Source organism: Dermacentor silvarum, chromosome 4, assembly GCF_013339745.2.
Source record: "Dermacentor silvarum isolate Dsil-2018 chromosome 4, BIME_Dsil_1.4, whole genome shotgun sequence".
Taxonomy (NCBI): Eukaryota; Metazoa; Arthropoda; class Arachnida; order Ixodida; family Ixodidae; genus Dermacentor; species Dermacentor silvarum.
The window spans coordinates 117,505,733-117,528,353 of record NC_051157.2 but is presented as its reverse complement, the minus strand read 5'-3'; the positions used below and the strand labels follow the sequence as shown (position 1 = coordinate 117,528,353).

Genomic DNA, 22,621 nt, shown 5'->3' with positions numbered 1-22,621 from the left:
GGTCGTCGTGAAAGGCTTCTAGGACTTGCGAACGTAGTGGACGTGGTAGCACGGAAAACCACTAGTGTCCATCGGTACTATAAACATAACGGTGCAGTACAGTGTTCTCGAGTTTAAACTGCTGTAGTTGGCGACGCAATCTGGCATTATGTGGATGAGAAGCTGCACATAGACGTTGAATGATGTGGCTGTAGTATGGATCGTCGCGTTGACATGAAGCAAACTGAGCGCAATAATTGGAAGATACCGGGTCAGCAGCGGCTAGTAATGATAACACAAGCGACGATGTGGCGGCATCATCACCTGACGAAGAATGAAGGGAGTTTCTCGAAGATGAAAGTGGTAGGGGGCAGGGAGAGACAGAGCGCCGGCGTCTTGATGTTTTTTGCCAGATTTGTACACAGCGTTATAATATACTCCTGCAAACGGGGTACCCAGCGGCCAAGGCGTCCAGACAAATTATTCAGTGACTATAACCAGCAGAGGGCGTTATGGTCGGTAATTACTGGTAAATACAGCTAATCAAAAACCTCGGTCCAAAAAGCAAGGCACTGCTGACTAATGCCATAGAGCAAGTGATTAGAACAAAGAATATTCCCGTTGGATGGCGTGAAAGCAAGATGAATCTTATCTACAAAGGCAAAGGAGATAAGGATAAGACGAGCTCGTACAGGCCAGTTACAGTAACGTCGGTGATATATAGAATAGCAATGCAAGCCATAAAATTAGAACTGTCGAAGTGGGTGGAAGGAAACGGTGTATTGGGGGAACTACAGAATGGGTTCAGGCCAGGCAGACGCTTAGAAGACAATATGTTTGTACTAACTCAGTGCATAGAGATTTCAGTAGCTCAGAAAAGACCTTTATGGATAGCATTTCTAGATATTAAAGGAGCTTATGACAACGTAGACAGGGAATTGTTGTGGGATATTCTTCAATACGAAGGTATAGATGACGATTTCGTGGAGCTGCTGAGGGAGATATATCGAGACAACCAAGTACAAGTGGCATGGGAAGGCCGAAAAGGAAATGAAATGGTGGGAATTCACCAAGGATTGAAGCAAGGATGCCCTCTGTCACTATTGTTGTTCACGCTTTACGTCAAGGGCATAGAAAGACGACTGGAAAACAGCGAATTAGGTTTTGATTTATCCTACATGCGTAATGGACAAATGGTGCAACAGAAGATCCCTGGACTGATGTACGCAGACGACATTGTGCTACTAGCGGACAATAAAAAAGATTTACAGATACTTGCGAATATCTGTGGGAACGCAGCGACAAATCTAGGCCTTAAGTTTAGCACAGAGAAATCAGGGATTATGATCTTTAATGAGCACACGAGTAACTTCGTGGTGTCAATTCAACAGCAAGTAATACCCATAGTGAAGCAATATAAGTACCTCGGCGTACACATAAACGAAGGAAAGAATTACTCAAGCAACCACCAAGATAATCTGAAAATAAAGGGGAAGCGGAATGCAGCATTAATGAAACACAGAGCACTGTGGGGCCACAATAAGTATGAGGTGGTGCGTGGAATCTGGAAAGGAGTAATGGTGCCAGCGCTAACATTCGCAAATGCCATTATATGCTTAAAATCGGATATATTGGCGGGTTTGGAAGTTAACCAAAGATCAGTAGGCCGGTTGGCTTTGGGAGCACACGGTAATACGACAAATGAGGCAGTGCATGGAGACATGGGTTGGGCCTCTTTTGAAGTCAGAGAAGCACAAAGCAAAATTAGTTTTGAAGAAAGGCTCAGGAACATGGATGAAAATAAATGGGCGGCTAAAGTGCACAAGTATCTCTACATGAAAAGCGTGGACACGGAATGGAGGAAGAGGTCAAGGAAGTTGGCAACCAAGTACAGGATAATCGAAACTGTAAATAGACAACCAGGGGTCATCAGAAAGAAAGTGAGAGAAATAGAGACCGTGAATTGGATGCAAAGAATGGAAACGAAAAGGACAATGGAGATTTACAAGAATGAGAAGAAAGAAATTAGAAGGGAAAATCTGTACGATAACACAAAGGGCAGTGCCTTGCTATTTGAGGCTCGAGCCGGTTGCCTAAGGACGAAAACATATCGGAACAAATATTCGGAATTAGATGAGACATGTGTATGCTGCAGTAAAGATCCAGAGACCACTCAGCACATCCTAATGGAATGCGACGGGATCCACCCAGCGAGAACCGTAGGTAACGTGCAACTCCCAGAAGCGCTTGGGTTTAAAGTGGAAGGAAACATAAACAGATCAGCCGTAGAGATCAGCAAGAGACGATTAGAGTACTGGTGGAAAAAAAAGTAGGGAAAAGATGGATGCGACCTGATCTCTTAAATCATAGGCAGCGGTACAAGGTAAATTTTTGAAAAAGAAAAATAATGATAGGTATACAAAAATGCAAGATAAAGAACATGTATAGTATACCTGATTAAATCAAGCAGGCTAGGTGACTATTTGTCGCCGCCCCGTTTCAAAGGGGATGCCAATAGATCATCATCATCATCATCACTGTAAGTGTCGTTCATAAAGCTATGGTCGGAACGTTTGTACAGCCCAAACTACTGCGAGACATTCCTGCTCGGTTATCGACTAGTTTTGTTCCGCTGCCGTGAGAGCGTGACTGGCATACGCAACAACTCTCTCTCGCGCTAGCGTCGGTGTGGAGAAAAGTAGGTGCGTTCTCATCGAAGTGACGGAGGACTGGGTCTGATGTTAATGCAGGTTTGCGGGCTTCGAAACCAAACTCACAGTCGTCTATTCAAGTGAAGGCAGTGCCCGAGGTGAGCAGCTTGTGCAGTGGTGACGCAATGGCAGCAAAGTGTATGAAGCGGCGGAAGTGAGACGCCAGGCCAAGGAAACTGCGTAAGTGCTTTTCATTATCTGGGCGAGGGAAGCGAAGCACCGCAGCAACTTTGTCGGGATCTGGTCAGACGCCAGCTTTACTGACAAAGTGACCCAACACTTTGATATTCATGTTGACGAAGTGACACTTTTAGTGTTGAGCTGAAGTCCAGTGTTTGAACGGCATGTCAAAACTACGTCCAAACGCTGAATTTAAAAATTAAATTATGGGGTTTTACGTGCCAAAAGCATTTCTGCTTGGTCCAGATGTGGTCCAGATTTTCGGCATTTCAATTTAAGCCACGGACGATTTCCCCTATGGTTTCATTGACTTCATTGTCTGTTGACTTTATATGTCTCTACTAAAAATGGAGTGTTTTATGTCGCAAGCTGGCCCAATTGTTGAAAATTAAGTTACTAACACACTGGCGTCTCCTCCTCCCGCTGGCACTACCCTATCTTCAAGCCTCCACTTCTTTCCCAACGCAAGCACATGACCTCCACCCTTTCCCAAGGTCAGATCGACGATGAAAAAATTGGAGGACGCTTAAGCTTCGCCTTTAAGAGTGGAACGCGATAGCGTTATCCGGCTCCGTTCACATTACATTTTCTTTATGAGTAGGCTTCACTGCAACACACAACGTGGGAAAGCCAGCTTACAAAGACCAAGCTTACACTGATTTCCTTAAAGTCGGCTTCACTTTTAGGCATGAATGCATTGCTGGAAAGACATTTTTACAGGAGCAGCTTAAGCCGTCTTGTATCAAAATGTGGAGGCTCTAGCACCTTTCATTTTATTAACTGTTTGCTGTTGCCCCAAGGCGCGCCCTTGTCCAAAATTTAGAAAGGCTGGGTTTTCAACATTCCCCTCAATGTTGCCTAGAACTAGGGAGCCTACATGCAACGGCGTTGCATGTAGGCTCCCTACCTAGAACCAAAGTACAGCGAAACACCATCAGAATTGGAGGACGCTTAGGCTTCGCCTTTAAGAGTGGAACGCGATAGCATTCAAATATCCCTTGCTGCTTATCAGGCTTTTTTATCGTATATTCAAAGTACAATCCGACGCTATCACGCCTGTCGGTTGTGGTTAAGTCGTACTTTATGGTTTTCCTGACGGATCTGATGGATTTTACTTTGAGAAATTCAATTTTTGTTCACTAACGCCTTGCGCCACTCGGAGGGCCTGTGTGGTTAGGGTGGTTCGGGATGATGTGGTTCGGCATGATTATTTCCGTCAGACACCGATGCTTAACGCCGGATTTTCTGTGACACGGGGCCCCTAACGCTATCGCGTTAAAATAAGGGAGTTAACCAAGGAAAGATATCGAACTAAAACCGGACGACAAACTTTGGTCAGGGTTCCTTAAGTGGGACGTGTTCGTGTGCACTTGAGGGCAAATATAGAGTTTTCATAGCGCCCGTCCATGAATATAGCGCTGGTAAATACTCGTTTCTATGGACTAAGCAAGCAGTCGGCGGCTTATACGCTACGGATATCAACAGCAATATCTTAGCGAAAGAAAAATTAATTGGTGTCTCCTCTCACTCATGTAGTGTATCGTCCCTGTAATATCACGCACCAATCGTTTATGCCATTGCTGTTTGATATTGAATTGCGTTGCATTTACGTCGCAATGCGGAATAAAAAACAACAACAAAAAATTAGGGGCAGCTTCACACTAAATGGTGCAAAGACTCGGCAAACAGCGAAGCTGGTGAGCTTTAACTTTGCTTTCCTTTGCTTAACTTGGTTAGGCTTGGCTGGTTCTTAGCAAAACTTAGTCGACCCCGGGTATCGGGACGATACTCGGGGTCGGCGCGCAGCCTTCTAAAGGCCACTTTTTAGTCCGACGTAGCGTTGACGCGCGAGCGCGCTCGGCACGGGCACGCCACGGCAGCGAAAGCGCCGCACTCTATTGACCCTTTTCGCGGCGATCCTGTGGCCGCTGCCATGTTTGATCACGTGGTGACGCGTCCATTGCTTGCCTCAACTGTCTCCGCTGCCTCCTTGTTTACAATGAAAGTGTATGACGCCCGCGTGGCTAAGAAAACCTCTGTTTTCGGAGATATCGTAGACGGTGACTAGGTGGACGACACGAAGCTTTGATCACAGCTTCAGAGAACATGCAAAAACGCTTTCTGAGCTGATTAAGCTATGTCCAAACGGCGCAAGCAGCGTATATGGTGCTTGTTCTAAAAGCCGGGCTAAGTATGTATTCCAAGCTATCCAAACGTTCTGCTCATGAATTCAGTCAGGATTTAGTCAGGATTAGTGTGTTTTGCTATTTGTTCTTTATTCGGCAAATAGTTTAAAGCAGTGGCTTGTCAGTTCTGACTCAGTGAAGTTCCTCAGTGCGGCCACTATCTGATTTTTTTCTGCCTAATTGCTCGTGGTTGTGCTCAGTTCCGATAGATTTCTCTTGCTACGCACAAGGTATGAAACGTAGCTGTTTTGTACATTGTAATACCTTCAAGCAAATGTATATTACAGCTAGAAACTCGCTTGTCTGTCTACTCACTTCGTCCCGTCCTGGCGCTGTTTGTTCCCTTAACAATGATGTACCAACCAGCCCAGACCAGCACACTCCTTCGGTTACTCTTGTGGACCGTCACGAAACATTCAACTTCGACCATTATTTCGTGCGCCATCAGTGTAGTCCACCATTTATTGTGCGTATACAGTGCGCATATATTCAAGTGTGCGCCCGTTCACTTATTCTTGATATGTCGGCGATAGAGTGGGCGTAAGTTTTCCTGCCATTTGGGACAGATGTGTATAGATAACGTGCGCGAAACTTACTATGACAGGAAGCGGCGCTACTCCCTTTGTCATTGTTTAACGAGCGGTACTCACTCTCGCCGACGTTCTGGGAAAGAAGCCTTTTCTTTGAAGGTTAGCGAGACAAGGCTGGCGCATGAGCAAATTTCTGTATCCGCGAGGAAAGCCGTACATCACGAGGGGCCGGTAACAAATTCGGACAGTTGCAGCAGCGGTCCGCGAACTTGGCCACACAGATTCATTCTATTCCTTAACATGCCAGTCACTATTTTTGCAGCCAACTACTGCGCACGTCTTCAATCCACATGATCCAATCTAGCATGATTGGAGCACAGTGTGTTAGCGAAAACTCAGTTGCATGTCCGACAGCTGATCGCACAGAAGCAAGGTAGAAGCGGTAATGGTTTCGTATTCGTGCGCGGTCGCTGAGGAGAGGTATAGCGCGTAAAGCCCTGCGCGCCGCCGTGAGCGCCATCTCGTTTCTCTAAAGCTAACTGCTCCGCGAAAAGGGTCAATAGACGGTTTCATCCAGCGCCACCGCGCTCTGGCAACGCTGTGCGCCGGCATCCGGCGCCTCTAGGAAACTTCCGGTAGCCGTTCCTTCTGCTCGTTTTTGCTGGTATTTGTTCGCTCGCGCGCTCGTCCTGCGCATATTCTGTGTTATTTTTCGGGTATATCGATATAAGTGCGACTTGTGGCATTCAGTGTGTTGCATGACGGCGAGTAGCTCTTGGAGCATCGACTGTTTTCATTACGTTTACTCGTCAACGGTGTTTTTCAAATCTGGGAGACTACCAAGAGCTCCCAGATTTGCTCCGCTCACGTCATCCAAGGTACGTTACTACATGGAGTAGCCGGACTGCTATAATGTTGAATAATAAAAGTGCTACTGCACGATTGTTCTGGCCGTATGTCGTGTAATTAACTCACGCGACAGCAGCTCGACTCTCGCCCCGAGTTTGCCCGCTCGTCCAGTTTCTTGCCTCGGCGTGGATCGCCATGCTACGAACATGAGTTAAAATTATTGTTTAGCGGGTGCCATGCTGCCGCTGTTTTATTTTAATGTTTTTCGTATCTGGGGCACAAGTGCACTACTGCAGCTTTACTACCTAGGTAGATGTGCGCATTGGTTTATCATGTTTAACGTCCCAAAGCGACTCCTGCTATGACGGACGCGGAAGTGGAGGGCTCCGGATAATTTCGACCACCGGTGGTTCTTTAACGTGCACTGACATCGCACAGTACTCGGAACTCTAGCATTTCGCCTCGATCGAAATACGACGGCCGGGGCCCAAACGGCGTCTTTCAGGTCAGCAACCGGGCACCGTAACCGCTGAGCCACCGCGACGGCATGTGAGCATTCTTATCGGTATCGCAGAGCAGAATCGCAGAAAAGTTAGCGATTTCCATGCATGCATGTAGGAAGTTTCGGCCACATTCTAAAAGCCTTTACGAATTAACGGAGGCCAATTGTGGATTGCAATCTCGTGCCCAACACTACAGGTTTCATTTTGTTAGAAGTGTGGTAAATTCGTGAGCCTTTAAGTTAGTCCCATTTCAGTCGACCTAGGCTTCTTGCACTAAATGACGTTTGAGAATGTACAGTTATTTGTGAATGCATATTGAAAAGCAGAAACAAGGCATATGACGCAGAGAACATGTGCATGTACACATGCACAGCTTACCACTTCATCCTCTATCTTGTAGCAATAAAAATGCCATTGCGAAATGCAAAAACGCCCGTGTGCTTGTGTTGTAGGGCACGTTAAAGAATCGCAGGTGGTCAAAATTAATCCGGAACCCTCCACTGCGGCGAGCCTCATAATTAGAACTGTTTTTGGCAAGTAAAACCCCAGAAAGAAGAAAAAAGTGCCATTAAAGTTTTTCTTGTTTTCGGCAGTCCCATTACCTGCCTTGAAGACAACAGTCTGCGTTCGTTGCATGTCCTCACTAAGATGCTCCGCTTATTTCTCCGTGGTTGTAACCGAGGGAAGGTGTTTGGAACCTGGCGAAAACGAAAATCGCACGATATCATCGTCCAGCGGATCGGGCGGCTCTCTGCCTCTAAATATCAGCTTTTGGCGATACCGATCTTTTGCTTCGGTGCTAAGCGCCTTAAAGTAGTCGCTCGTCATCTCGACAATATTCACGACGTAGAATCAGCTCATCACAGATTACACCAAGCAGTGCAAACCAAGCAGTCCACCAAGCAGTGCAAGCAGTGCACGTCGCGGATGCCTTCAAACAACATATCCGGAAGTGCTTCTAGCTCTCCTGCCGGAAGTTCCGTTGGGGCAACCAATCAGCGGCAAGCGAGGTTTGCTTGTAAACACTGAAACCGTCTATAGTCTGGCGCGATGCGTGGCCGACGTATCTGGCATTCGTCGGCGTGCCCCGGCTGCAGCCGGCGTCGACATGCGACATGCTGCATTTCGCGCCGGCCTCGTCACACATAATGGCCCGCACCCGCGTCTCGTCGAACATGATTGGATGATGGATACTGGTGGCGGAACGTGCAGCGAGTTCGCAGTTTCCTATCATCGTGAAACTCCTAGTTTCGTATATAAAATGCGCATGCGTCTAGGCGGCGCGGCGCGGCGCACACGTTGGACTATAGTATTGGGTCGCTTTTCGCGTCTTGCATAATCGCGGTTATCCCCCCATCTCGCTCGACGAGACGCGGATGCGGTCCATTCTGGGTAACGAGGCCGGTGCGAAATGCACCGTGTCGCATCTCGACGCCGGCTGCAGCCGAGGCACGCCGACGAATCATACAGTAACTTATATCCGTATGTTACTCTATGGACGAATGCCGGATCCGTCTGCCGCGCCTTACGCCGTGGCCGCGCCTCGCGCTGTGGCGAGGGCACGGAGAAAGAATATCAGCATGTGAAACTATGGGCCGGCGCCAGCGCGAGCACGTGTCGTGATAATGCCACGTTGATGATGATGATGATGATGACTTATTGGCATCCCCTTTGAAACGGGGTGGTGACAAATAGTCACCTAGCCTGCTTGATTTAATCAGGTATACTATGCACGTGCTTTATTTAGCATTTTCGTATACCTCTCATTATTCTTTTTCTTTCTCAAAAATTTACCTTCTACCGCTACCTATGATATTAAAAGGTCTGGTCATATCCATCTTTTCCTTGCTTTTTAGGAGCGAAGCTCCTTATAGCGGCACCCGTTCCGTCCCCGTCGTAGTAGTAGTAGTGTGTAACCAGTCTGAGAAAAATGAGAAAAAAAATTCCGAAGTTGTGTCCGTAGCGCGGAATCGAACCAGGGACCCCTCGCTTCCGAGCGCGCGGCGTTAGCCCACTACGCCACGAAGCTTTTTTTTTTTCTTTATTGCCGGAACTTTCACTTTGTGGACACCAATTTCAACAGTTCTTGCAAAAAAAAAAACAAAATACATAATCATACATATACACATACTTTCACAGTTGCATGCATCCATGTTGTGCGGTCAGCCACATTTTGGCTGCCATGTCATGTCAGGTTTAAAATTCTTTTAAAGTTGCGAGGGGCTCAATCCTCGTCAGCCAATCCGGGGGGCATTCCTGATCTTTAATTACATCGATGAGCTTGGAAACATCCTCCCGGAAAAGTTGTCGCGCAGGCCTTCGGTCAGGCTCACAATAAAAACCTGCCATTCGAGCCCGCCATAAACAGTGGAGGCCCATTAGCATAATGAGATCCAAAGGCAGTCCGTCCTCATTTTCTACAGTTAAAAATCTAATACCTAATGAATTTAAGGGCAATTCTTTCTGTAGTGTTCTTTGAAGAACGTCCCAAAAATAAACCCCTTCCCAACAATGCAAAAAAACGTGATCGATTGTTTCCAGTTGTTTACATATAAGGCAGTTTGCTCCCCAAGGTAAATAAAAACCCTTTTCTTGTAAAAAGTCCCGTACTGGCAAAGTCCCGGTATGTAATTTAAAGAAAAAGGATTTTGTACCTGGCTGCACCTGCATTTTTTTAACACGCTTTAAAACGTCATGTCACTGTCCTCCACTGTTTATGGCTCTATACATGGGAACCGGTATGATCATGTCAAGTGTATCCCTGTATAATTTCTTCCGTGACACCGAAAAAAGGTAATCATTAGAAAAACGTACGGATAGAAAACGGACACTGTCAACTACTTCCCTTAGGTACCCTCGAAGAGAACCAGGCATACTTGAATTGCTTACCACATAAGCCGGCAGATGCTTGCTCAGTCGCAACTGACACATGGTGCGCAGAAAGGGGTCGCGCACGTCTCGAAAGAATGTAAACCTGTTCACTAGCTGTTTAACGAAAAGATGGGACAGGCCTAGGCCCCCGTCTTTGACTCGCTTAAACAAGTTCATTCGGCTACATCTCTCCCATTCTGATGCCCAAATGAACACAGCAAAAACTCTGTGGATTTTTTGCACATTTCTACGAGAACAGTATAAAACTTGCATGACGTACCATATCTTGCTTATTAAAAACAAGTTGCATACAGTGGCTTTCGCAAACATTGACAGATGAGTGCCTTTCCAATTAGTTGTTTTTTCCTTGATTCGCTTAGCTTCTTCATGCCAGTAGTCCTCATTACGACGGTAATGTTCGAGTGATACGCCCAAGTATTTAACTGGCGATTTAATCCATCTAATGTTGGCGAATGTTTCCGGTGTTGACTGCCATTCACCATGCCAAAAACCCAGACACTTACTCCAATTTGCTGTGCTCCCTGTTGTGTTTCCAAAATGTTTAACAATGGTGGTTACTTCTGTAATGCTTTCTTTCGACGTACAGCACACTGCTACATCATCTGCATATGCTAAGAGTTTCACTTCGGCTTCCATAAGTTTGAAGCCCCTTATGCTACTGTTCTGAATGATTGCCAAACAAAAGCTTTCTAGATAAATGGCAAACAAAAGCGGGCTCAGTGGACATCCCTGGCGAACGGAACGCTCTATTTTAATGGGGGCCCCCAGTGTCTTATTAATAATCAGCCGTGTTGAGCAGTTCCGGTACGCCAGAGCTACCCCATCAGTGATGATTGATCCTACATTCACATGTTCAAGAACTAACAACAAAATATCATGCGGGACAAAATGAAAAGCCTTTTCTAAATCTATCTGCATAATGGCAACAACATACTGATAATCGTCACAACATTCCAGAATGCTTCTCATCGTGTGTATATTTGTGGCGATAGTGCGTCCCTTTATACCACAAGTCTGGTGTGGTCCAACAAGATCCTTAATGACCGACTGTAGTCGACCTGCAAGAACTTTCATTAAAACTTTGTAATCCATGTTGGTTAAAGAAATGGGCCTGTATAATGTGACCAGTCTCAGCATTGCTTTTTGGTCTGTCTTAGGAATAAGGACGGTGTGTGCTTCCGAGAATGATGGTGGTAATGCGTTGTTCGCAAATGCCACGTCAAACACCGCTTTCAACAAAGGCACCAACTCGTTCTTGAACATTTTATAAAAAGCTGCACTAAGGCCATCCGGACCTGGCGACTTATTAGGACTCAGGTTATCTATAGCGTTTTCAATTTCCGCAAGGGTAATGGGTGCTTCTAGAAGCGACTTCGTTTCAGCTGATAGTTGAGGCATACGTGACAGTTAGTTTTCCTTGTACCCTTTGATATCCACCGGCTTGTAGGCAAAGAGCCGCTGGTAATATCGGTTAAAAGCACATGTGATGCTCTCTCGGTCACTCAGTTCTTGGTCATTCTCTTCAATAACGTCTATTTCGTTGCGGCGTGCATGCGTCTTCTCGATACTTAGCGCGCGTTTCGTGGGCGTTTCACCCACGGCCCATGCTTCTGCTCTGGCTCGAACGAGCGCGCCGCGATAGCGGTGCTCCTCGAATTGCTTTAGCTGTCACTACGCCACGAAGCGCACATAGACACGCGCACCAGGATGGCAATAAATACCCAACGTTAACGAAAGGCCGCGTTTCTAGCGCGTTTCTAACGCGTTTGTGCTAGCGCGTTACGGCCCGTGTAAGAAGCTGGTGTAAGACGCTGTGGCCTCTCCGCCTTACCTTCAACGCGTTTCGAACGCGCTGCCCAAGGCGGTGGCAAGTCAAGTTCAAGTCGAGGAGCGTTTATGAATACGGGGGTGTATACTCTCTCAGCAGTCATGTGATGGCGTCGGCAAACGCGGTGCACGTTCCGGCATGTGTAAATGGCTGCGTAAGACGCTGTGGCCGCTCCCCCTTACTAGAGAGTACTGCACGTTTCTAACGCGTTTGTGCTAGCGTCCCCTTAAGCGGGAGATCCGATGATTCCCTCCGGAGCTTCGCCCACTCATCATCATTCACCCCGTGGATATGCTGTGATTTTTTTTCCACCAGTCCTCTAATCGTCTCTTGCTTTTCTCTACGGCTGATCTGTTGATGTTTCCTTCCACTTTAAACCCAAGCGCTTCTGGAAGTTGCACGTTACCTACGGTTCTCGCTGGGTGGATCCCGTCGCATTCCATTAGGATTGTGCTGAGTGGTCTCTGGATCTTTACTGCAGCATACACATGTCTCATCTAGTTCCGAATATTTGTTCCGGTATGTTTTGGTCCTTAGGCAACCGGTTCCAGTCTGAAATAGCAAGGCACTGCCCTTTGTGTTATCGTACAGATTTTCCCTTCTAATTTCTTTCTTGTGATTCTTGTAAATCTCCATTGTCCTTTTTGTTTCAATTATTTGCATCCAATTCATGGTCTCTATTTCTCTCACTTTATTTCTGATGACTCCTGGTTGTCTATTTGCAGTTTCGATTATCCTGTACTTGGTTGCCAACTTCCTTGACCCTTTCCTTCACTCTGTGTCCACTCTTTTCATGTAGAGATACTTGTGCACTTTAGCCGCCCATTTATTTTCATCCATGTTCCTGAGCCTTTCTTCAAAACTAATTTTGCTTTGTGCTTCTCTGACTTCAAAAGAGGCTCAACCCATGTCACCCTGCACTGTCTCATTTGTCGTATTACCATGCGCTCCCAAAGCCAACCGGCCTACTGATCTTTGGTTAACTTCCAAACCCGCCAATATATCCGATTTTAAGCATATAATGGCATTTGCGAATGTTAGCGCTGGCACCATTACTCCTTTCCAGATTCCACGCACCACCTCATACTTATTGTGGCCCCACAGTGCTCTGTGTTTCATTAATGCTGCATTCCGCTTCCCCTTTATTTTCAGATTATCTTGGTGGTTGCTTGAGTAATTCTTTCCTTCGTTTATGTGTACGCCGAGGTACTTATATTGCTTCACTATGGGTATTACTTGCTGTTGAATTGACACCTCGAGGTTAATCGTGTGTTCATTAAAGATCATAATCCCTGATTTCTCTGTGCTAAACTTAAGGCCTAGATTTGTCGCTGCGTTCCCACAGATATTCGCAAGTATCTGTAAATCGTTTTTATCGTCCGCTAGTAGCACAATGTCGTCCGCGTACATCAGTCCAGGGACCTTCTGTTGCACCATTTGTCCATTACGCATGTAGGACAAATCAAAACCTAATTCGCTGTTTTCCAGTCGTCTTTCTATGCCCTTGACGTAAAGCGTGAACAACAATGGTGACAGAGGGCATCCTTGCTTCAATCCTTGGTGAATTCCCACCATTTCATTTACTTTTCGGCCTTCCCATGCCACTTGTACTTGGTTGTCTCGATATATCTCCCTCAGCAGCTCCACGAAATCGTCATCTATGCCTTCGTATTGAAGAATATCCCACAACAATTCCCTGTCTACGTTGTTATAAGCTCCTTTAATATCTAGAAATGCTATCCATAAAGGTCTTTTCTAAGCTACTGAAATCTCTATGCACTGAGTTAGTACAAACATATTGTCTTCTAAGCGTCTGCCTGGCCTGAACCCATTCTGTAGTTCCCCCAATACACCGTTTTCCTCCACCCACTTCGACAGTTCTAATTTTATGGCTTGCATTGCCATTCTATATATCACCGACGTTACTGTAACTGGCCTGTACGAGCTCGTCTTATCCTTATCTCCTTTGCCTTTGTAGATGAGATTCATCTTGCTTTCACGCCATCCAACGGGAATATTCTTTGTTCTAATCACTTGCTCTATGGCATTAGTCAGCAGTGCCTTGCTTTTTGGACCGAGCTTTTTGATTAGCTGTATTGGGATTTCATCAGGTCCTGCTGCCTTGTTGTTAGGGACATTTTCTGCTGCCTTTTTCCAATAAAAGCTTTCTATGATAAATTTTGATCTCTCAGGAATCTCTGTTGTTGCTGGATCTGTTGTCTGAACTACGCTTTTTCTCGTGCCGAAGTTATGCCTGATAACGTCTGTGATGTACCACAGCGCATCAACGCCTTCATAGATGTTACCGTCTTCATCCCTTATAGCCGTTTGCGAGTTTCTAGTTGGAGCTCCGAGTGCTTTTATAGGGTTCCAGAATCTTTTTGGGGCGCCTTTGTCTCTTTTGTGAATGTTATGCACCCAACGTTCACTTGCGCATTTAATTTTCTCTTGCACGAGCTCACTCGCAACCCTTTTCTTTTCTCGGTATGTATTCCATCTAAGGAGCACCTCTTCTTCTTGTAATCCCAACTTTTTGGCTTCTCGATGAACCCTAGATGCCTCTTTACGCTCTTCTATAGCTTGTTTAATTTCCTTGTTCCACCACTTACGTGGTTTCCTCTTTCCAATCCAACAATTGTTTTGCCGTGTCCGCCTTATTTCATGCTGCATAACCTCGAACATGTGGTGAATGTTGGCGCAGCGCGCCTTGCGGCGACGGATGGAACTACTTCCCTCGCGGTCGGAGCGGTGCGTGCGGCCGCGGTCACGGAAGAAAAAAAAATGTCGCAGTTTCGTCCGAAAGGCGAAGCACCAATTGCGATAGCAAATTAGTAGAGAGATTTTTGGAGTAGGGATAGTAGTTTTATCGGCTGCATAAACTTGGACACATTCACTTACTAACTGAATTAACTAGCTTGGTGTCAGCGCGCACAAGCAAACACGAATTGATCACACTGAATGACCGCAGACAACGACTGTCAAAACGTTGGCAGCAAGCGCAGCCGCGGCAGTGGGCGAAGGTTCGTGCGGTCTAGCGCTTCAACGGAAAGTGAGCGGCGAATGCACAGCGCATACAAAGGTCAGAGCCGTGTGGAGATAAGAGACGGTGCGGGCGACCGTTACAGCCGGGCAAAGTACAAAGAGCGGAAGCTGCCCCCCCCCCCCCCCCCCCGCGCCCGCACTGCCTTCCCGCTTTCTTGCCTTCGCGTGGGAGATTGAGTGGCCAGTTCCCCTTGCGGCCTGTTGCAAGATAAGCATTTGGTGCCGCAGCACAGCGTCGTCCCGCCTCCCTCCCTGCCATACCCCCATGGTCTTTCGTGTGACGGTCACGTTTGCTTTCCGCCGTGCGTTCGCTCTCCGTGATAGCGCGCGTCCCCCGCTCGCTTTCACTCGCGCATGCGGCGCGCGGCAACGATATTATCGCCTTTGGACTTCATACGGAACCTCACGGCGACGGGGACGACGACCACGACGCCGACGACAGAAATTTGGTTGAAGTGTCCATATAAATGCTATCGCAATAAAAAAAAATCGCTCTTCGACGGCGCCTGGCGTCGTCTGCTACAGGCTGCTTCCGCTGGGTTGTCGGATGCTGCTAAAATATTTGCTCCAGCGCGGTTTGCACTCAAGGAATAAAATACCTGTAGACAGTGTCATGGTATAAATATTTTTTTTTTCAAGATATACATTTAAGATCACATGCTTTTTATGCGGCAATAAGAGCAAGAAACTAGAGCCCTTGAAGGACTAGACGATCTGCGATCATAGCCAGGCGCGTATAGAAAGAGCAGATGATTTCCAACCATACCCATGCGCTTACAGAAAACTGCACTTCGTGCTTTTTCAAATTTTTCGGCGTAACAAAAAACGAGAATTTGTTTATCTTTATCATCATGCACCGTAAAAAGTACCGATGAGAGTATGCGATACATAGCTACAGGAAATAAACTTAATTATATTTCTGCGGCACGTTTGGGGAGACGTGCACAGACGGAACAGCAGAGTAGAGCAGAATCTGCCGCTCGCTTCGCGCAGTCAGAATCATACCTTCTAAGTTCTGTAGTTCCTGCATTGCTCCTCTACGATGTAAGTGTTCATTCTGTATGCGTTTACTGATTATCGAAAATGGGGCGCCGATGCTTCGTCCCAAGCTATAAGAGCCGATATAAGTATTACGCGGAAAACGCTCGAACATTCAAAGCTCCAAATGACATTGAACGCCTGCAAGAATGAGTGAAATCTATAGAAAGCGAGGATCGAGAACTGACGAGAAACGACAACGTCTGCTAAACACATTTCCCCAGCGGAACGCTCAGCAGGCGTAAATACTACGCTGACCTTGGAGGCGCAGTCTTCCCTGACCAGCCGAAAAAGTCATTATTGCTCCTTGGGGCAGTACTGGTCAGTTCCATTGTCATGGCGCTCCGGCCAGCTTAGCAAAAACACGTTGTAATAGCTGCCGTCTCGTTTAGTGACAGGCATCGTATTCAGCTAGCGTACTCGAGCTGTAGCTACCTAATGCAAGGATGGCGGACTGGAATCAAGCATCCGCGCGGGAGCAGACGACAAGACCGAGCGACCGAGCCCCGCGCTCCCTGCATCCGCTGCATCACTTCGACAAACCGTCTCGTGACCATACGTCAGGCGTCCGGCGTTTGGTAGGGGGCGCTGTCACGATGTCCGACGTAAAGTTCTTAAATAGGGACTTTAGCCCACCGTAGTCCGCCGCCGCGCTCCAGCGTGACATTATGATGACGCGGGAAGGAGCCGAGTTGCGCCTCCTGAGTTTTTCTTTCTCCGTGGGCGAGGGTAACCTAGGAGAGGGTGGTAACCTCGCCGAGCGATGAAGTCACGCGCGTCGCCTAGCAACGCCTCGCACTAGCTGTGCGAGGCGTTGCGAGGCAACACACGGTGACGTCATCGCCAGGCGCAGTTTTCTGCTAACGCTCCACGTTCTAAACAAAAGCTTAAACAGCTCCGCTGTTAAAAACGGCAGAACTGTTGCCAACGACTGAACTATCGGTGTATGCGTGCGTGTAGTCACTCTACCCTTCGTGCAAGACTGCTTGGGAACCGGCGATCGGAAATTCGCTTTTTGCTGAACGCCAGATACAATGAGGCATAGTAGGGTTTGAATGAAGAACCAACGATGCGTCGAAGGCCTCGCTGCAGACGTGAACTGGATGAAAACAACTCAAGGTGAGCTGAAACCTTTTGGGCAGAGGGAGGCATGTGATGAGAAGCGAATATAAAGGGGGCCAGATGGTGACAAGTACTCCAGGCAAGATCATTTCTGCATAGCTTTAGTACATCAACCCCATACAAGTTGCGATGATGCAGGCTCATAAGATCCTCATGGTTGATCCATATTGAAGACGGCTTACAGAACTCAGATAGCTAGAGCGTCAACATATTTGATCAAGTGTAAGCCCGCTTTAACCGTGGCGTTCTTTGCAGCAATCTGTAAATACTGAAGAAATCATAAACGAGCATCCTACATAATGACAATAGCCCTCACATGAGTTCCCTGCTTATTTCCTCGAAATAACTCGAAAAGGCGACATAGAGTTGTCACCAGCTTCATACACGGGAGAAGGTAGCTACATAAATGCACTTTATAAATTGGGGAAAATAAATTCTAGTTAATGCGCACTCCATTGGAAACTGAAGGCATTGCAACAGTCTTATTTGCGCGCGCATCTCAAAAGACGTATGCAAATAATATGAGCAACAGCTCTTTACTTATTCGTGTTGCAAGTGATAACAGTTACGTGCATATCTCAACTAAATAGATATAAGAAAACCGGCTGATGAGTTCACTCTTACATGATTAAAGGTTGCTAATTTGAATGACAACGCATTCGCGACAGTGCTTTTTCGATGTTTTCGCATTTCCAGACATGCAAAAGTTGAAACGACGCTCTGTACCTTGTGTAGAATCATTGAGGCATATTTATAATACTCCTCTATAATACTCATTTAAGCGAGGTGCATACCTACAGATGTTAACTACCTAGCCCTGCAGGCACTTTTCTGTGGTACGCAAGGTATTGCAAAGGCTGAAATAAATGCTTGGTACATTCAAGGAAACTCTGCAGAGAAGCTATTGCTGGTCATTGAAGGGACTCGCTGAAATACCTAAATAGAGCAGTGTAAAAGTGAATTAGTTGCTGTTATTACTGCTGGAGGCCTAATACTTTTTCCCTACGCCTGTGTGTTGCATCTAGATTTTTAGTGTACTCAGTAATGCCCGTTATCTGTTCTCCAGACTAGTGTCTAGAGATCGCTCACTGTAAAATTTCGATCTACCATGATTTGGCAGGATAACGCAGAAGAGAATAGTAAGAACAATTGTTTTTGGTTAAGTCTACTCTTCTGCAACACCTTCGACCACGTGATCGTTTAGTTTTACCGGGTTTTGCGCACAAGATGCGCAGAAGGTGCTGCGTTCTATATGTCTGCATTGTATTCAGTAAAGTCCCTGGACGCCACCTGCCAAGAACGGCGTTCATTTAAATATAAAGCTTAGAATTCTGATACTTTCACAGATTTATTTTGTTGATACATGCATAATATGGTTCCCTACAAAGTATTTGTTCTAACAATACATAGGAAGCGTGAAACGAGACGGTGGCACGGCTCTGGCGGCGCACTGTGGGGATGACACGGGTTAGGTGTAGCAGACTACGACAAGCAAGACCACCGCTTGTGCTGTAAACAAAGTTTTTTTTTTGCGAACGTTTGTGCCAAATATGTCGGTAAATACCACAGCTGCGTCCTAATAAATACAATAATTGATTCTTATTCACGTGGTGACTCAGTAAGGGTAGGAGTTGTGAGGGCTGACGGCGTATGTTGTTTTGCGAGAGTCTGCCCGGTGGCGTCCAGTCGCTTGTAGGTCGATCTTTACTTTAATTGATTGGGCATTAGTACCCATCATCTCGACTAATGTACTACGTTTTCGTTTGCTCTAGTACACATGCTAAGTTTTGACCATGAGCTAAAATGCATGACTGTAAATACAAGGACGTATTTCAAGACAAGCTTGTCTATCAGCTTGCTCAACTACGGGCCTTTAAAGCTGTGGCATTGGGAGTTACGCTTATTTAGTAGCAATGCCTGTGTTAACGTTAACGCCTTCAACTGTGTAAACGAGAAGCATTTCAGTGCCTACCTAATTTGCGAGTCTATCTTAACGCGGCACTTGTTTGCACCAGCGATAAGATATGTGAGCTCGCCATCGTTGTAAAGCATTGATGTTTCCGGTCTCCACCAGCACTGCTGCTTCAGAAACTTAGACCATCTGGTTATAGCACGATCAAAGCGTCTACCGTACCCTTTTGAAGCGTATAAACGCTACATTAGAAGAACGTAAATGCTACTCGTGGACGTGAACGATTCAACGCACAACACGGTATATCCTGCCCCATTTTTGTTAGTTATAGTCGTTTCTGGCTCGTTAAGCCCGTGCCGTGTCAACAACGCCCCGCCGCGGTGGCGTAGTGGTTTTGGTGTTGCGTTACTAAGCCCGACGGCGCGGGATCAATTCTCGGCCGTGGCGGCCGCACTTCGATGGGGGCGAAGTGCAAAAACGCACGTCTACCGTACATTGGGCGCACGCTAAATGACTCCAAGTGGTCAGAATTAATGCGGAATCCCCCACTACGGCGTGCCTCATAATCATTCTCGTGTTGGGGCGTAAAACACCACAATTTAATTAAAAGTTCTGCCGTGTCAACATGGATACCCGTCGATTGCGAGCGCAGTAGTAGCGGCAGCGTACGGGAGAGTGCATGGCCTGCAAAGGCAGGAAATGCATGGCTTCTGAGATTGGGCAGCACTCGGTAGCACGTGACAACACGCCAAACTTGCCTCTGGTGAGGTTGACGCGGCTCGTCGTCACGACAGTTTGGTGGCGCTACCCACCACCCCATTTCAAAGGGGACGCTCATAGCATCTATCCAGCCTTGCGCCATCAAGGTTCTACGCCGTACTTATAGGCTGGCGACTGTACTTCAAATACTTCACTGGATTTAAAAAGCCCGCAGATCCTAAATATTATCATGCGATAACAACTTTGGAATTTTACTAATACTACAATTGCAACATGCGTCAACCCTCCCACTTATAGGTTAGCCCAGCGAAAGCTATTAACTACCTAAAACAACTAATTTCGAGAAAACAAAGCGCACCTAAATATCATTGCATTGAGGGAGAGAGTCTTAGTTCATCTCAAATTGGGACGATTTTTGAACCCGCAGACACAACTGTATTCATAAATTCAGCGCACAGGCTTCGGACTTCGGAATAATCAACAAGGCACTCTCTGGAATAGCTGCAAATAAAACATCTATTATGCATAAAATTTATGCTTACTAAAGTTCTTCAGGCTAGAGCATCATGGAGTAATTCGGCTACTTGATTGAGTGAGCTGAGAGGTTGTTCAGTACACAAAAATACAATTAGAGCTAATTGATAGTTACGGAGAACTTGACATGTAACCTTATCTCGCAAAACTGTTTTCATTGTGCACTTGATTTCATTGTGTGTGCACTGCACAAGTCAATACAGTCAAAGCCACTGCCAGTAGTGATTAGCGTGACCACTAGTCATTATGTCTCACAAAATACCCCATTTTGAGTCGTCACACATATTATAGTATTACCACGTGGAATACTTCTTTCATTGTAAAAATCACAGTCTGAAAACCCAGAAACCAGGCACCTCACCGGAAAAACCACTGGGGTTGCCTTTTCATACATGTGCAATTTTCTATTTTTTATGAGTTAATAAACGCCTTTCTCTCTCTCTCTCTCTCGAACCTTATAACACATAACTTTGTATCCTAGTTTAAATACAGCCCTATAAATATAGCTGAGCTGCAGTGCACCGTGCGCACTTAATGGTCAGCACAGTCCTAGTTATTGCCACCAATGCCTGGCTTGGCTGCTGCAACATTATAGTTGTTCTATGTCGCTGTTGCCGCGCCAGAACTTCAGGGGTTCAGTTCTTAAATTATCGACTGTAGAATTGTATGACATATTTGGCAAGATTGGGATTTGAATAAAATCATCCCACGTGACTCACGAAACATATTTTTGTCTTTGTAGTGCAGCAGTTGTTTTTATTTACAACCGTTCTTGGTTTTCCCGTATCACCAGAACACCAAATGGTACAAAAAGCAAGAAGCACAAATACCTAAGGCCCTGACCTTTATACAAGATGTTTTGTGCTTCGTAGCAGCCATAAAATGCAAGTAGAGCAGATAACACACAAGAGCTTAGTCTCACGTAGTGGTCTAAATAAATAGGAAAACAACAAATGAAATCTTCCTTCATTGGTATACAAGGCAATTAAAAGCTATAACACTTTACATCTAAGTACAATGCTGTGAAGTTTTGTATTTCACCTGACCACAATAAGTTTCCTTCGTAAAACCTTGGAAATATAGTGAAGGTGACTTCATCAATCAGTTGTAATAAATTCCTTTTGAGGTCAAGAAGGCGTAGAATTTGGCATGCTACATTATAGTCCTTACTGTAATTTCGAAGCATGATTAGCTTGCGCGACAGGTGTATTCTGTGAATATACAGCGACAATTATCCTCTGAATTCATGATGTACAAAACAATAAAAAGTTCAAACAAATGTCATTAGGTGAGATACAGATCCAGATTTTTGGGTGCCAGTTACTGAGTAGCGTTAGTGGGCTACGAATTGTGATAGTGGAAGACGTCACATTCTTCAGTGAGACTATCAAGAAGTTACCGAGATTAACCTTGCGAAAATGCAATTTAGGCAAAGCACAACATTGAAGAAATAGACTATTCCAGGAATCGCTCTCGCAAGCGGAAACTGCATGATAACCTAATCACTTCGCGGATGTCAATCGAAGCCCCTCGCCAGCATGACTGGCAGCCCAAATGCATTCAAGACAACGACATTTAGAGCAGTGCAATAACGATAACTAACAAAAGAAATGAAGACTGCGCTGAGCGCATTCATATATGCTTTACATTTTGGAACTGTAGCGCTAACTGTGTGACTAAGGCGTTGAGCTGCTGAGCACAATGAGCGCAAACAGACGTATGCAGAATATAAAACAATCGTGTACCTAGCCTTAAGCCAAGTTAAAAATTTAAAAAAAAGATGACTGTAGGCGGAATGCCTATAGCACTGAATAAATATAACGACACAACGTACATTGCCACTGTTCAAATGAGTTATGTATAAGGCATGTACTGTAGCGAGATTCCTCTATTGCGCATTCCTAAAAAAACACTCGGCGCCATCTAGTACTGCTGCTGCGAAGCCTCCAAGACGGCGTGAACGAGTTTCTTCGAACAGAGGTACCTACCCAGCCCCGCATCTACAGCCACCCATGTCGGCTCGAAAGAAGTTCGTTGAAGAGCGGCTCGTATGTACACATTGGCACATGCTCAGTGGCCCAAGTTGGTGCGATGGTTAGTTTAGGACCCTGTTACCTCAGCACAGTAGACCACTGCGCTACCCATTGGACCGCGACTACCCAGTGACCCTGGTGACCGTCAACCGACATATAACGTTTTTGAGCGCATTTAGGCGCAATATCAGATTCGCTGCACATCAGATTGTATAACAAGCACTATAGATTTGAGCAGTACGGATTCCAAGTATGCCGTAGATATATGCCTTTTCTAGGTAACATTTATTCTGAGCCGTATTCAAAGACAATGTTTGTCGGGTTGGTAGGATGAAAGTGGAAGCTAGACATAGGACGAGAAGAAGAGCTTATTCAATGGATCTGTGCTTGTGCTGCTTATTTGTTTTTTAAAGCCCTTACCACATGTGAGTTCGCTTACTTTGTTTATTAACAAGTTTATTTATGCATTGCGGAAAAATCTTACCCTTAACATCAGCCTTGGTTGCAAATTATGTGTCCCCATTTTTTTAATTGATGCAAGAGAGCTTAAAAAAAGGTTAAG

General features: G+C 45.9%; 1 protein-coding gene across 7 annotated transcripts in view; it reads right to left on the bottom strand.

Annotated features, from left to right (window-relative positions):
- Window positions 1-22,621, bottom strand: part of LOC119450567 (uncharacterized) — a 32,480-nt gene that overhangs the window by 9,365 nt on the left and 494 nt on the right. For 4 of the 7 annotated variants that reach the window (XR_007466466.1, XR_007466465.1, XR_007466468.1 and 1 more), the window contains exon 2: window positions 20,035-20,089. The exons of the other annotated variants lie outside the window; for them this stretch is intronic. The gene's annotated coding sequence lies outside the window, so the exon portion shown is untranslated. The remainder of the gene's footprint in view (window positions 1-20,034; window positions 20,090-22,621) is intronic. 7 annotated transcript variants of the gene reach the window in all.